General features: G+C 34.6%; 1 protein-coding gene across 5 annotated transcripts in view; it reads right to left on the minus strand.

The window, feature by feature from the left end:
• LOC107866826 (signal recognition particle 54 kDa protein 1) overlaps positions 1 to 9,496 on the minus strand; it is a 14,364-nt gene extending 4,868 nt beyond the window's left edge. The window contains exons 1-3 of one of the 5 annotated variants that reach the window (XR_007054784.1): positions 8,860 to 9,496; positions 3,749 to 3,837; positions 3,451 to 3,591 (exon numbers count right to left, since the gene is read on the minus strand). The gene's annotated coding sequence lies outside the window, so the exon portion shown is untranslated. Of the gene's footprint in view, positions 1 to 1,637; positions 1,699 to 3,450; positions 3,592 to 3,748; positions 4,763 to 8,859 lie in introns of those variants that run through there. The other 4 variants (XR_007054783.1, XM_047411392.1, XM_016712827.2 and 1 more) reach the window with 4 other exon arrangements.
• Between the last annotated feature and the right edge of the window lie 4,855 nt (positions 9,497 to 14,351).

Raw genomic sequence — 14,351 nt, forward strand, 5'->3', positions numbered from 1 at the left:
AGAACTCAAGCTAGGGTTTCAATTTGAAGACCCAAATCCCATCAATTCAAGAACATTACTCCTCATTTATCTTCAACATCAAAAGAAGGGTTTCTCTCAAGATCATAACCTATAACAAGAATCAAATCCTTCTTCAAAAATATATAATATTCAAGTTTTTCAAACTCAAGAGCCAATTTATTTTCTCTCAAAGGAACAAGAACCCTAGTCAAGGAATCAAGAACATGTCTAAGAATTTCTTCAAGAATCTTCCACCTAAGGTATGCGTAGTGTTCATCCACGGATTCCTTTCATCCTTTGGAGTCCAAGAACCATGCTTTAAATACTATATTGTGATTGTCTTGTTGAGATATGATCATGTACATGTTGATGGTTCTTGTTTATGCTTGTATTTGTGCTTGTAGTTAAAACCCATGAAATTGGGTGGTTTAAGATGACTAAATTATTAAGAACACCTATGTCATAAAGTGTGCATGCAAGGTGTTCGACGAAATGCCTAGAATAGGCATAATCATGTTTTCATGATTTAAGAGTGCTCAATTAACAAGTCCTTACTCCATGTTTTATGATTTCACGTGAATTCCATGTTGTGTCAATAAAGTTCGAATCTTTACATGTTGTTCATGATACCATAATATTTTGTGGATTCAATTGGTGGAATTGAGTTGAATTATGGTGTTATGGTGTATCAAATTGATCATTAGGCCTATGCCCTAAATAGTGCATGCAATGTGTTAGTTAACATGCCTAAGTGAAGAAGATTTGAGCACTTTGACTTATTTGTGATCTAAATGATGATTCCATGCCATATCCATGTGCTTAAGTTGACTCCCATGCTAAAGCTATGCCTACCATGTGTTTGATAATGTGCCTCAACGAATAAATGATGATCAAGTACCTAGTTTTCATGCTCCAAGATTTTGCCATATCTCTTAAGTTATGCATGTCTACTTGATCAAGATGATTTCTATGCTATTAATGTGCTATGAATATGTTGTTGGCTTGTCATGATATTAGAATTGACCATGATGTTAGCTATATGAAAAGGTTATGAAAACCACATGATTTATGAATTCCCTGTAGATGCTATATTATGGATTGTTAATGTTGGTCAAGTACTCTTGTATGTCAAGTCATGTCAGTTTCCTTCCATCGAGTCCTGGGGTATTCGTACCCGAAAAATATAGCTGTGTGCCTAGAGTCATGTCATGTTTTCATGATACTCTCAGTCAAACAATGTTCAGTAGACTTCAGTCAGTCTCATGACTCGGGAAAACTCATGTAAAGGCAGTATCAGTTCAGTTTTACTCAGTACTCAGTAATCTACGTAATCTCAGTAATATTCCGTCAGTCTATGGAATTTAGTAAATCTCACTATTAGTACAATTTAGTTCAGTATTCAGTTCAGACATCAGTAAACTCAGTCAGCTAACAGAACACAGTAGCATTTAGTTAACAAAATTCAGTAGTGTTCCGCTAATCATCGGAACTCAATAAACTCAGTCCATGTTCAGTTCAGTTAAACAGAACAATCAGTAATAGTTCAGTTAATTCTAGTATGAACTAGGAAATCAGTTCAGTGTCATTCAGTTAGGAGTAGGATTCAGGACCGAGCGAACTCAAGGATGGGAACTCACCTGCCAGTAGAGGGTGTGATTCTTAAAAGCAGTCCTTGCGTTCCAGAACTATGTAGCCAGCATAGGTTGAGACATCAATACCTGTCAGTTGAGGGTAGATGAGGTAGCTTAACCTGTCAGATGAGGGTTCCCACCGTTCTCATTAGAGTACCTGCCAGATGAGGGTCACTCACAGCTTGTCCTTACCAGTGGCGCGGTATTGACATCCTTCTAATCAGGCCAGAGATTGGACCCCAGCTTAGCTATTATAGCGTATTTGGGGCATGTCAGTTAGATAACTACTTCCCACAGTTTTAGTATCAGTCTCAGTAAAAGAACTCAGATAGTTCTTCAGGATATCAGGACTGTCAGATATAGTATGGAACTCAGCTAGTTCCATCAGATTTAGGACTGTCAGATACAGTCATTCATGCTATCAGTTATCAGAACTCATATTATCAGATATATCAGTTATCAGAATTTAGTTATCATTCATCATATGTTATCAGTAAATACATGTCATTGGTATTCATACTCAGTAGTCATGTTATCACGAGCTCAGTTTCAGGACTGTTATATACGGTCAATCAAATCAGTTCTTCATAACCAGAACTATCAGAAACAATCATTTCTTTATCAGTAATATAGTATCAGTCTCCCAGTATTCAGTAATACAGTATCAGTTCCTCACTCATTAGTGAATTACATATCAATATCAGTAAATTCAGTCATTCAGTATCTCAATATCATTAAACTCAGTCATTCAGTATCTCAGCATTAGTAAACTCATGTTGTCAGTATTCAGACTTAGTAGTCAGTATCACCACGAGTTTAGTTGCAGTTACGTATGTATGTATGTATGTATTCTCACGTTCATATCAGTCAGCATTGTTCATGCATATAAAACCCTTTGCATTTAGCCTACCTCACTCGTATACTCAGTACATTCAGTCGTACTGACGCATTCGCGCTCTGGTGTTTTATTTGACGTCACAGGTATAGAGGCACGGGTTTCAGAGCAGCAGTAGCATTGCAAATTTCAGCAGTCTTCGAGGACAATATTATTATTACTTTATTACAGTATTTCATATTAGTTTTTCAGTTCATGGAGTTAGTTGGAGACATGTTCCTTCAACTCCTTATTCAGTTCAGTTAGAGGCTTTTGGACTAGATGTCAGATTAGATGTTCAGACTTCAGTATTTATGTTTCTTTTTGGTATTGTTATACCATGTTTTTCAGATATGTATCAGTATTGAACCTTATGGCCTTACAGTTCATGTTTCCGCATATTTTATGAGATATTATGCAGTTTACAGGTACAGATATCAATCATGGGTTAGCTTGTGATCCTTTGGGGTCATGAGCACCGTGTAGCGTTTCGGTTCAGAAAATCGGGGCGTTACAGTTAAGAAACATTCTAGGATAAGAAAAGCGAGAAGAGTACTTATAAGAGAGATATACTACTTGAATTAGTGAAAAAAAGGGGAATGGCATTGCAAAATCTTCTAAGATTAATGCACCAGACTTAATCCTTTTGTACGCAGAGTACAGTTTCAGGAATAAGATTTCCAAGGGTTTAACTCCTAGCTTGTAATGGACATGTTTCAAAATTTCAGCTAACTACCAGTGGATGATTGTTTACCAGTCTCAAAACCTAACCTTCATTGTTTATCCGAACGACTAGCAAATGAACAAAATTCAAGGCAGTTCCACTCCAACCTGACTACAAAATTTATATAGATGCATTATACCCATTCACCGATTAAAATTCTCAACAGTTGATCTAACACAATCATTACATGTACATCAGTTTTAGGCTTAAGAATAAAGTACCTAATTGGAAAGCAACCAGACAGTAGCATCATATAACAAGGTCGATGAAATCTTTCAAACCATAAATTGATAAAGATTTCCTCCTCTACAACTCTGGTGACCTCCTCTTATACAAATTCGAGTAGCATAACAAGGTCAAACCTGTAGAATGATGGATCAAATTATTGATGTATGAGATGACGTAAACAAGGGAAATACAATCTATTAAAGCAATAATGATGCATTATTAAACAATGCGTAACAATCTTCTTGTTGATATCAACCAGCATATAACTAGTAGGTCAAAAATAACATAAACCTGTAGAATGATGGTACGCCTTTTGTGTTTAGGGGCTCCTTCAAGATTGATAAGGCTGTTGTTGATATTAGTAGACACAGAACGTGGGCCTGGAGAAGAGCACCGTTGATGTCATTGACGCACTTGTTCACTACTTTGTCATTAATGTATTCAGCATTCACCAACCGAACTCCTAATTTTTTTAACAATAACATCTTGAAACAGACCGACAAGAAGATCGATTACGTTTTCGCAAATCCCTTTTTTGTTCAATGATTTTGCTTGTTTCTATAAGGTTGATTTTACGCAAATTACTGATTTGATTTTTTTGTGTTTATATATAAGGTTGATTTTGCCGACCTGCGAAAATTACGTGGACAGAATTACATAAAACATGAAAAAGATATGGAGTTTGAAGTTTATGAATATGAATTGGAGTTAGTTATTGAGTTTTGTGAGAGAAGTGGAAGTAAAGAAAGTGAAAATAAGTTTTAAATGTAACTTGAAACTTATTTTCACTTTTTCAAGTATGAATTCAATTTGTATTTGAAATGTTCATCAAGTTGGAGTTGTATTTGAAATAAAATGAAAAAGAATTTAAAAAATGAGAAAAAAATTCTCATGGTCAAACACACACTAAAATACCTTTTCTTTATTTTTAAGTTTGCCAAAAATATAAAATCCCTCTGTTAAGTGGGAAAAAAACACAATTGGCAAGAGGGTGAGGATTTTGGTGAAATCTTCAAGCTTGGGAGTTCTGGTTTTGTAAGAAAAATTTAGAGCAATTGATTTGATCCAAATATTATATTACCTAAAATAAATGCTAAAAATTTGGGAGGATATATTTTGAAACAATTAGCTCCTCTTATAATATTCCTACTTAATTAATTCAACAACATACCTCGTAAGTTCCCATCAAGTGGGGTCTGAGAAATATAAAATATACGCAGTCCATATCATTACTTCCGAAGAAGTAGAGAGACTATTTCTGATAGACTCCTATTCAAGATACAGAGACAGTAGATAAGGATCCCTACTTAATTAGTTGGCTAATAAAAATAAAAAAATTGTAAAAGCTGGTTAAAATAAGTCGCTTAACTTATATATGAACTGCTATAGAGGTTAATTATTCTTAATTGACCAATAATTTAATATAAGAATTATGGCAACAGTTATTATACCAAAAGTACTACGTGTTTTTTTTTGTTACTCATTATATTAACAATTGACTTTACATGTTTTTTTGTTACTCATTATATTAACAATTGACTTTACATGTTTCATTTTAATCTTTGATGAGAAGTGCTTATAGTGATACAAATGATATGACATATCCATCGACTTCTACTCTAAAACTTGGGAAAATTGCATTTCAACTGATTTTGAAAAAAAAAAAAATATTGTAGAATAATGTGCATCCTCTTACATAATTAATACTCCCTCCATCCCATTTTATCCGTCCCAAATTAGGATGACACAACTATTAAGAAAACAATAATTAGTAATGTAACTTTATCATTTTACCCCTCTTAATTGTGTCTTATTGTTAGTTTCAATATTGATGGATGGTCAATACCAAAGCACCATTTATATTCTTAATGGTGTACTCTTTATGGTACTCCCCTTTGCAACATTTTTCAAGAATTTTAATAATAAGGAGTAATCAATTACACTAAGGGTATAATGGAAAAAAAAATTGTCTTGTCTTGATAAGTAAAAAAGGACAAGTAAAATGGGATACTAAATTAGAAAATTTGGGACGGAGGGAGTACAAAATCTCATCCTACGACGTATACAACATATTGTTTAAAAAAGGATGTACTTATGGTCAAACTCGTTCTACCTAAAAGCAATCCATTTTTACGTTCGTGAATTTGACTTGAATTATCTTTTGAATAAGAATCTGATCATTATTTCTGACATATTTCATAGCTGCTTATAATCTCACCTTTATGTTAAAAAAACTAACCTCTATCTTTATTGAGGAATTCATCTTTGTGCATCATGGTATATTCATTAATCGTATACTGCATATCGAAAAATTTTAGATGAAATGTTTGGTTCATGACCTTGAACCAATTGAGAGGGAAGAAATAATCATAATCTATTGGTCTAATGCATACAAGTATTATTGTATTCAATATATCATATTTTAGATCAACACATGTGGTTTTGTTCTCATAAGCAATAATTCAATTATTTATCGAAGGTATTTAACACCAACTTAATTAGCATTATCAAGATTAATTGTCTTGATTACACAATCTGAAATTTATGCTCTTAAATGAATGTCAAACTGCAGATTAACAATAAATATACGTGTGATCATCTTACTGATGCATCTTTTCACCATATTACATGATAAGTGAACAGACCTATATTCACCTTTTATAATTTTCAGATTTTAAGAGATTTAATCCCAACATTAGTTGGTCCAACCAACTTATCATGAGAACAAGCAACATTAAAAGTAAAGAAGAATTTTCTAATTCTTCAATACATGTTAAATACTCAGTATGCACATCTTTGAGATGTCGCAACTGTTCATGTAAATTTGATGAACTTTTATTCTAGTAAACTCTAAGTTTACCATAACATATACCTTTTAGTTTAGTAAATTTCAAATTTACTATTACATAAATAAATTTCATATTTACTACTTTAGAAGTAGATTTCAAAATAACTCTTTTCAATTATTCAGCCTCTTTCGGAGGTGAGTTGTGATACTATTACAATTAAATGAACGATTACATTAATAAACTTTTCATTCTCCCAAAATAAAATATAATAATACCTTAAGCTTATCAAATTCTGATAGCTTATAACCTCATTTCCGATATATAACATGTATCAAGGCAAGAGCTATCATAATACTAGTGAACTCAAAGATTCTAGGGAATCTCAAAGAGTTAATACATAAAAATGACCCTAAACTTGACACCAAATTATAACTTTGACCTTAAACTTTGACAGTGTGCAAATATGACCTTTAATTATTCAAAACTGCACAAATATGACCTTCAATTCTATGTGGCAAAACGCGTGTTCAACACGCAAAACTGGGCGCGTCCAGCTTAAAATCTAAGGGCATAATACATAAATATGACCTTAAACTTTGACAGTGCACAATATGACCTTTAATTATTCAAAACTGCACAAATATGACCTTTAAATGACTCTTCACTATTATTTGTTCATTATTTTCGGCTCAAAAATGAAAATGACATTTAATTTCTTTTGTCATTGCGGAAAAAGAGTAATATTAAAGATTTATTAATTAGGCGGGTCAGCCTCATACGAAAAAATCGAGCTGATATGTCTATATATTATAAAGCAGAGGACGAATTTAAATTATATAATATATCTAAATATTATTTATTTAAATATTAAATTAAAGATGAAACTATATTAATAATAAAAAAAAATTATAATTTTAATAAAACGTTATTAAATTAATGTTATTAAAGATAGTAGTAGTTGTATATTAAATTAACGTTATCAAATTAACGTAATTAAAATGTTATTAAATTAATGTTATTAAAACGTCATTAAATTAACGAGGGGCGGACCTACGTGGATGCCATGGGGTTCACCCGAACCCCCTCGGTAAAAAAATTACGTTGTATATATATAAGATAGAAAATGTATATTAATGTACGTATATTAATGTTGAACCATATGAAACAAGACACTTAGATAGCCCAGTCGTGTTATTTGCTCTTCTTGGGCGCTTCCTTCAGCCTACTGTGCGGGTTCGATCCCTGCTAGTGACTACTTTTTTTTTAATTAAAAAAAAAACTAAATGTTGCTACTATAGAAATAAATAAAATAATAATAATAATAATTTTTTAAAATTAAAAAAAAGTTAGGTATTGCTACTATAGAAATATATAAAAAAATATTATTATTATAATAATAATAATAATAATAAGAACAACAACAACAACAACAACAACAACAACAACAACAATAATAATAATAAAAATGATGTCGTTTTAATACAAAAAGTAAAACTTTGACAGTGCACAAATATGACCTTTAACTATTCAAAACTGCATAAATATGACCTCTCTTCAAGTCACCCCTTTTAACGACATGGCACCGTGTGATTGGATTACCTTTCCACGTAGGCGCGAGTGAGACTCACCCATGGGGTTGCATAATCGAAGGTCATATTTGTTCAGATTTTGAATAGTTAAAGGTCCTATTTATGCACTCTCAAAGTTTAAGACCAAAATTATAATTTGTGTCAAGTTTAGGGTCATTTTTATGTATTAATTCAATGTCAAACATCTGCCAACTCTGCCAACTCCTGTAGTGTAAGTAATGGTAACAAGTAAAATTAGAATACTATGATTTAAAATCTAAAGAACATAGGCAAGTTTCAACAATTGAAATAATGCAATTTTTTTGCTCAAATTTAGAGGTGGCTCAAGGGTAAGATTAGTAAAGGGTGTGCTTTAGGCCCCCAAAATTTTAGTACTTCAAAAAATTTAATATGAATTTTATGATTTTAATTTCACTTAAAATAATATTAAAAATTGTAAAATATAAAGATATAAAACTTAAATTATATAAAAAAAGAAAGAAGAACTATCTACATTATATTAAAAATATTTTAAAAGTTTTTATCAAATCATCATAGTAATAAATAAAGTTTTCACAATAATATTGAAGGTAATATATTGCAAATAAATGACTAACATCTTATTAGTTAAAATTAGTCTTTACTTTTATAAATAATAAAATTACTATGTGAAATTAAATGCTTAGTACTACACTAAAAAAATATTACGTAAAATAAAAAAAATCTCTAAATTATTAATAATATTTTTATTAGATACATATATCTAAGGTCTTATATTGAAATTTGACTTTAGGTCACTAATTTTATTGATACGGCCTTGATCAACTCTCAAAATTAATAAAAAAGATGTCAAATCTTAGAATTAATAAAAAAGATAAAACCAAACTGTTGTGAAAAATAACACGATTATTTAGCAAAGGAGTAATTATTCATGTGTCCAATTGGGATGCTGATGAGCAGAACAACAGCAAGCTAGCCCTATCCTCCATCGTCATATTTACTGAAGTTGGTAAAAAAAGACATAAATGCATTATTAAAATCATACCTGCCAAAACCAACTGATTACATTGTCATTTGGTTCAAATTCTTGGTATTTTCCAGTCATCCACTGATATAATTGTGTTTCCTAGCGTTGTTTTGATCGGGTTAATTCCAAGCCATCCGTTATTCTTGAAAATCCTGCAGCAATTTCAGAAACCATATGCCTAATAGAGTCAACAATTCTCCTCTGAGTCAACAACTCCATGAACCGAGTTCTATGTTCCCTTGCCAAGCACAGCTCTTGCTCTGCTCCGTGAATTTCCCATCTAAAGGTGTTTTCATCCATCTAAGTGACTCACAACTTTGATACAGAGAAGGTTGTTGACGTAAAGCATCTTTCCACACAACCTCGTTTCTGGCCATCATCCAAAGACTACTTTATTTCTGGCCGGCCTTGACAAGGTAGTCTTTGAAATGATGGCTGGAAATGAGGTTGTGTGGAAAGATGTTTTACGTAAGAACCTTCTCTGTATCAAAGTTGTGAGTCACTTCTTAGGATGATGAAAACACCCTTCGCGAGATGGATCTGAAGTTTATATGGGAAATTCATAGAGTGGAGCAAGAGTTGTGCGAAAATGTATCAACCACTGTGGTGGGAAAAGGAACATAGTTTGACAATGGATCAAACTTGTGATAACTCTTGTATGTTTCACCAGTAGCAAAATGAGGCGTAACTTTAGGGTTATTTCGTGCTTTTCTTAATACCTTTCAAATGTTATCCTAAAAAATTTCAAAATTTTGGCGCCATGAGGGTTTATAACTTGGGAAATGAAAAGATTTAAGAAATTTCCAAATCTTGAATATTCCAAGCAACTTGATTTAACAAAATTCCAAATTCTCAATCTCTTAATGCCTTAGTCAGAGGTGAATTCAGGATTTGAAGTCTGTGAGTGTATCGGTGTTGTCAATGGCGCGCATAAGATTCGAAGCAAAACTCAAAATGTGTTGAGCGCTTGCCTTAATTAATGTGCAACTTAGGTTATAATTTCTAATACAAACTTTCCCTGTCAATGAGGCTTCTTAAAAGACAGACTATTTCACTTTATCAAAAAAATAATAATTATATATTAGTCATTCATGCTTATATTATTAGTCTTGAACTAGACATATATTTATATTTTTTTCTCTTTATGCTTTTTTTTGATTAAATCTCACGTTTTATTTGTACTTTATGCTTAAACACAATAAACCGTGAAGCTTTTTTACGCTTGTTGCTTTTGATAATGTTGTGGTGCACAATATTATCTTAAGATATTTGGAAAACTTTCAGTGTCAATTAAAAGATATTATCATATTCAATTGGTCGTCAAAGGCATAAACAATACTAAAAAAATAAATATATAGAACAAGTATGAGTTTTAAACTAATAACTTTATTTTGTTATAATATGAGGTTTATTTTTAAGATCTTTAGTGGAGACTAAGAAGGGGGCATATGCAAAGTTGGTTGAGAGTAAGGATGATGAAGAGAAGCGGGTTTTTAGGGAGGAGTACAAGCTATCAAGGAAAAAGGTTAAGCTTGTCGTTACGGCAGCTAAGACGGCAGCGTTTGAGAGCTTGTATGCAGGGTTAGAAGAGAAAGGAGGAGAAAAAAGGTTGTTTAGACTGGATAAGGCTAGGGAGAGAAAGGGTTGTGACCTAGACCAAGTGAAGTGCATTAAGGGAGAGGATGGTAGAATTTTGGTGGAGGATGGTCATATTAAGAAAATGTGGCAGTCGTATTTTCATAAGCTTTTGAATGATGAAGGTGAGGGAGTTATTGAGTTGGGTGAGTTGGAGCATTCAGAGGAGTGTCGTGATTTTAGTTATTGTAGACGTTTTAAGGTGGTGGAGGTCAGAGAGGCGTTCGCAAGATGTGAAGGGGTAGGGCTATGGGGCCTGATGAGATCCCCGTGGATTTTTGAAAGTTTTCTGACGAGGCTGGTTTGAGGTAGTTGATGGATTTGTTCAATGACATTTCTAAGTCAGCGAAAATGCCTGAGGCCTGGGGATGGAGTACTATGATCCCTCTGTATAAGAATAAGGGTGACATCCAGAGTTACAACAACTATAGGGGTATTAAGTTATTGAGCCACACGATGATGATTTGGGAGAGAGTGGTAGAGTGGAGGTTGAGGAGGATTGTATCTATTTCGGAGAACCAGTTTGGATTTATGCCTGGGCACTCGACGACGGAGGCAATTCACCTAGTGCGGAGACTAGTGGAACAGTATAGGGAAAGGAAGAAGGACCTGCACATGGTGTTTATCGACTTGGACAAGGCATATGACAAAGTCCCTAGGGAAGATGTTTGGAGGTGAGTGGGGTCCCGATGACGTATACCAGAGCGATCAAGGACATGTATGATGGAGCTAAGACCTAGGTGAGGACAGCGGGAGGCGATTCAGAACATTTTTCGGTCTTGACAGGGTTGCATCAAGGATCTACTCTTAGCTCATTTTTGTTTGCTTTGGTTATGGATGTATTGACGCGGCGTATCCAAGGCGAGGTGCCCCGGTGTATGCTTTTTACAGACAATGTGGTTTTGATTGACGAGACTCGGGGTGTGTGAATGATAAATTAGAGGTGTGGAGACAGACCCTTGAGTCTAAAGGGTTCAGGTTAAGTAGGAGCAAGACCGAATATTTGGAATGTAAGTTTAATGTCTCGAGGGAGGTGGACGAGGTGGTAGTAAGGTTGGATTCTCAGGTGGTGTGTAAGAGGGATAGTTTCAAGTACCTAGGGGCCATGATTCATGGGAATGATGAGATTGACGAGGATGTCTCTCACCGGATCAGGGCGGGATGGATGAAGTGGAAGCTCGCCTCGGGGTATTGTTTGATAAGAAGGAGCCGCCCAAGCTTAAAGGCAAATTTTATAGGGTGGCAGTCCGTCTGGCCATATTGTATGGAGCGGAGTGTTGGCCTGTCAAGAACTCTCACATTCAAAAACTGAAGGTGGCGGAAATGCGGATGTTGAGTTGGATGTGTGGGCTTACTAGGGGGGATAGGGCTCGGAATGAGACTATTCAGGATAAGATTGGTGTGGCTTCGGTGGAGGACAAGATGCGGGAGGTCCGTTTGAGATGGTTCGGACATGTGATGAAGAGGGGCACAGATGCTCTGGTTCGTAGGTGTGAGAGGCTTGCTTTGGATGGTTTCAGGCGGGGCAGGGGTAGGCCGAAGAAATACTGAAGAGAGGTGATTAGGCGGGACATGGAGCAGTTACAGCTTACTGAGGACATGACTCTAGATAGGAAGATCTGGAGGACGCGTATTAGGATAGAAGGCTAGTAACTTTTTCGGTAGGTAGGATAGGGCTTTACTTGGCCGGTGCACTATTCTTGTTATGCTGCATTAAGATTGCTTACTATTCTTTGTTTACTACTCCTTATAGGTGGCGTATTTATGTCATGCCATATTGTTCCATGCTTTCTATACGTTTTTGATGACTTATCTTATCTTGAGCCGGGGGTCTATCGGAAATAGCCTTGCTACTTCTCTGGAGGTAGTGGTATGGACTGTGTACATCTTACCCTCCCCAGACCTCACTATGTGGGAATACAATGGGTTTGTTGTTGTTGTTGTTGTATTTTTAAGATCTTTGGATAATTGTTTGGAGTAGCTCAATGATCAAAGGGGATTCACTTCATGGGATGGTTGCAGGTTCGAATCCCTATTCCGGCATTTTGATGTTATAAATTTAGTAATGGAATAAAATATTGTTATAAATTTAGTATAGAAAAAATGTTGTGCTACAACAGGGATGATCCCTGGTCGCATGGACGGAAGCATTGACTTCAACCAGCACATCAAGGTGCACTAGCATTCAACTTAATGTAGTAGTAAGCCTTTAATCTACTTAATGTAGTAGTAAGCCTTAATCTGAAGATTGAAAATAAAGAGAAATGTTGAGCGCGATGTCTGATGATCCCTGGTCGCATGGACGAAAGCATTGGCTTCAACCAGCGCATCAAGGTGCATTAGCATTCAACTTAATGTAGTAGTAAGCCTTTAATCAACTTAATGTAGTAGTAAGCCTTAATCTGAAGATTGAAAATAAAAGAGAAATGTTGCGCACGATGTCTTCAGCCAGTGCAGCAAGGTGCACTAGCATTCATTTGTGGGTGCACTATTAACTATATTTCAATTTCTGAAGGTATATACACATGTATACGTATAATTTTTGTCGATGTTAACGGGTACACGTGCACCCTCACTAATAGTTGTGGGTCCGCCTCTGGCCTTAGTACAACGAACATATACACGAGCAAAAAAAAGTTAACGATCAAAGCACCGGAAAGCGGCAAAGACACCTATCTACAATAATAATATGTTAAAATTCTGCTTTGACAACCAATGGGGAGCTCAGAGGTTTTAAGAGAAGACAGACCCTTCGTCTTGCTGACTATCGCGGCACCACTTCCAACATCTCCATCACCTCATGAACTAGGCAGCCAAATGCCTTAGCGATATCCATGACTCGAGATTCAGTCATAAAATGTCCAATTCTGCATGCAAGTTTGTTGTTATCAACTTCAAATCAAAAGGTTAAACAACAATATAGATAAGGTGTACAAATTAGCTTAAAACTGAACTCCATAAAATGTAGATTACTTGCCTTCATCAGTCATGGACTCCATCGCTGTTATATATTTTGCCCGAATTTGTGGAACCTGAAAATCCCAATCTAGTAATATTGTTTATGGACAACTGTGTGCGTTTTGATCTAGTATAATAGAAAGTTGTCTTTTCAGATTTGAACTACTGAAAACATATCACTGAATCCCTAAACCATAGTAACTAATTTCATATGGTTACAGATTTCAGAAATCATAAGAAACGTGCAACTAAATTTGCTTTTGAAATGATTAATAAAGGTAAACGAGAGAACAACAAAAAGGGGTGGGAGGATAAGGTTGGGAAAGTGGGGGGACTGAACAGAAGGTTATTATATTAACATGCTCCAAAATGGTAACCTACACTCTAATGCTCTTCTTGATGAATGCAGGTTAAGATTAAGGAGGCTGGGAGCTCCAGTAGTGCAGCACTACTATAGGGAACAAAACCAAGTGGCAAAACAAGGAGCATCGTCTGCAGTCTATGAAGGACAAAAAATTTTTTATAGTTCCTCCGGTGTTTGCCAGGAAGTATGTCTAGTCAGACATGGTTGGAACTATTTTTGAGAGACAAATCAATCATAGTCCCAATATACCATAGGAAACTCCTTTTCTATTAACCCCCGGATGTCTGATGTTTGTAATCGATGCTATTGATTTGCTTATTTAATACTACCCTTGTCAACCAAAAAAGAAAGAAAATTACCTTTTTAGGCTATGATTTATTTTTGTGTTTTTACTGTCTATATTATGAAATTAAATAACGCCCAAAATCACTAAAATATTCACAAATAAAGGTAAATTTGCAAGTACAACTAAAAGAGAATAAACAAAATAAAATATGTAAATGTCTATAAATATATTTTATAATCCTCGTAATAAAGTAAATATGTGAATGTG

Source organism: Capsicum annuum, chromosome 4 (genome assembly GCF_002878395.1).
Source record: "Capsicum annuum cultivar UCD-10X-F1 chromosome 4, UCD10Xv1.1, whole genome shotgun sequence".
Classification (NCBI taxonomy): Eukaryota; Viridiplantae; Streptophyta; class Magnoliopsida; order Solanales; family Solanaceae; genus Capsicum; species Capsicum annuum.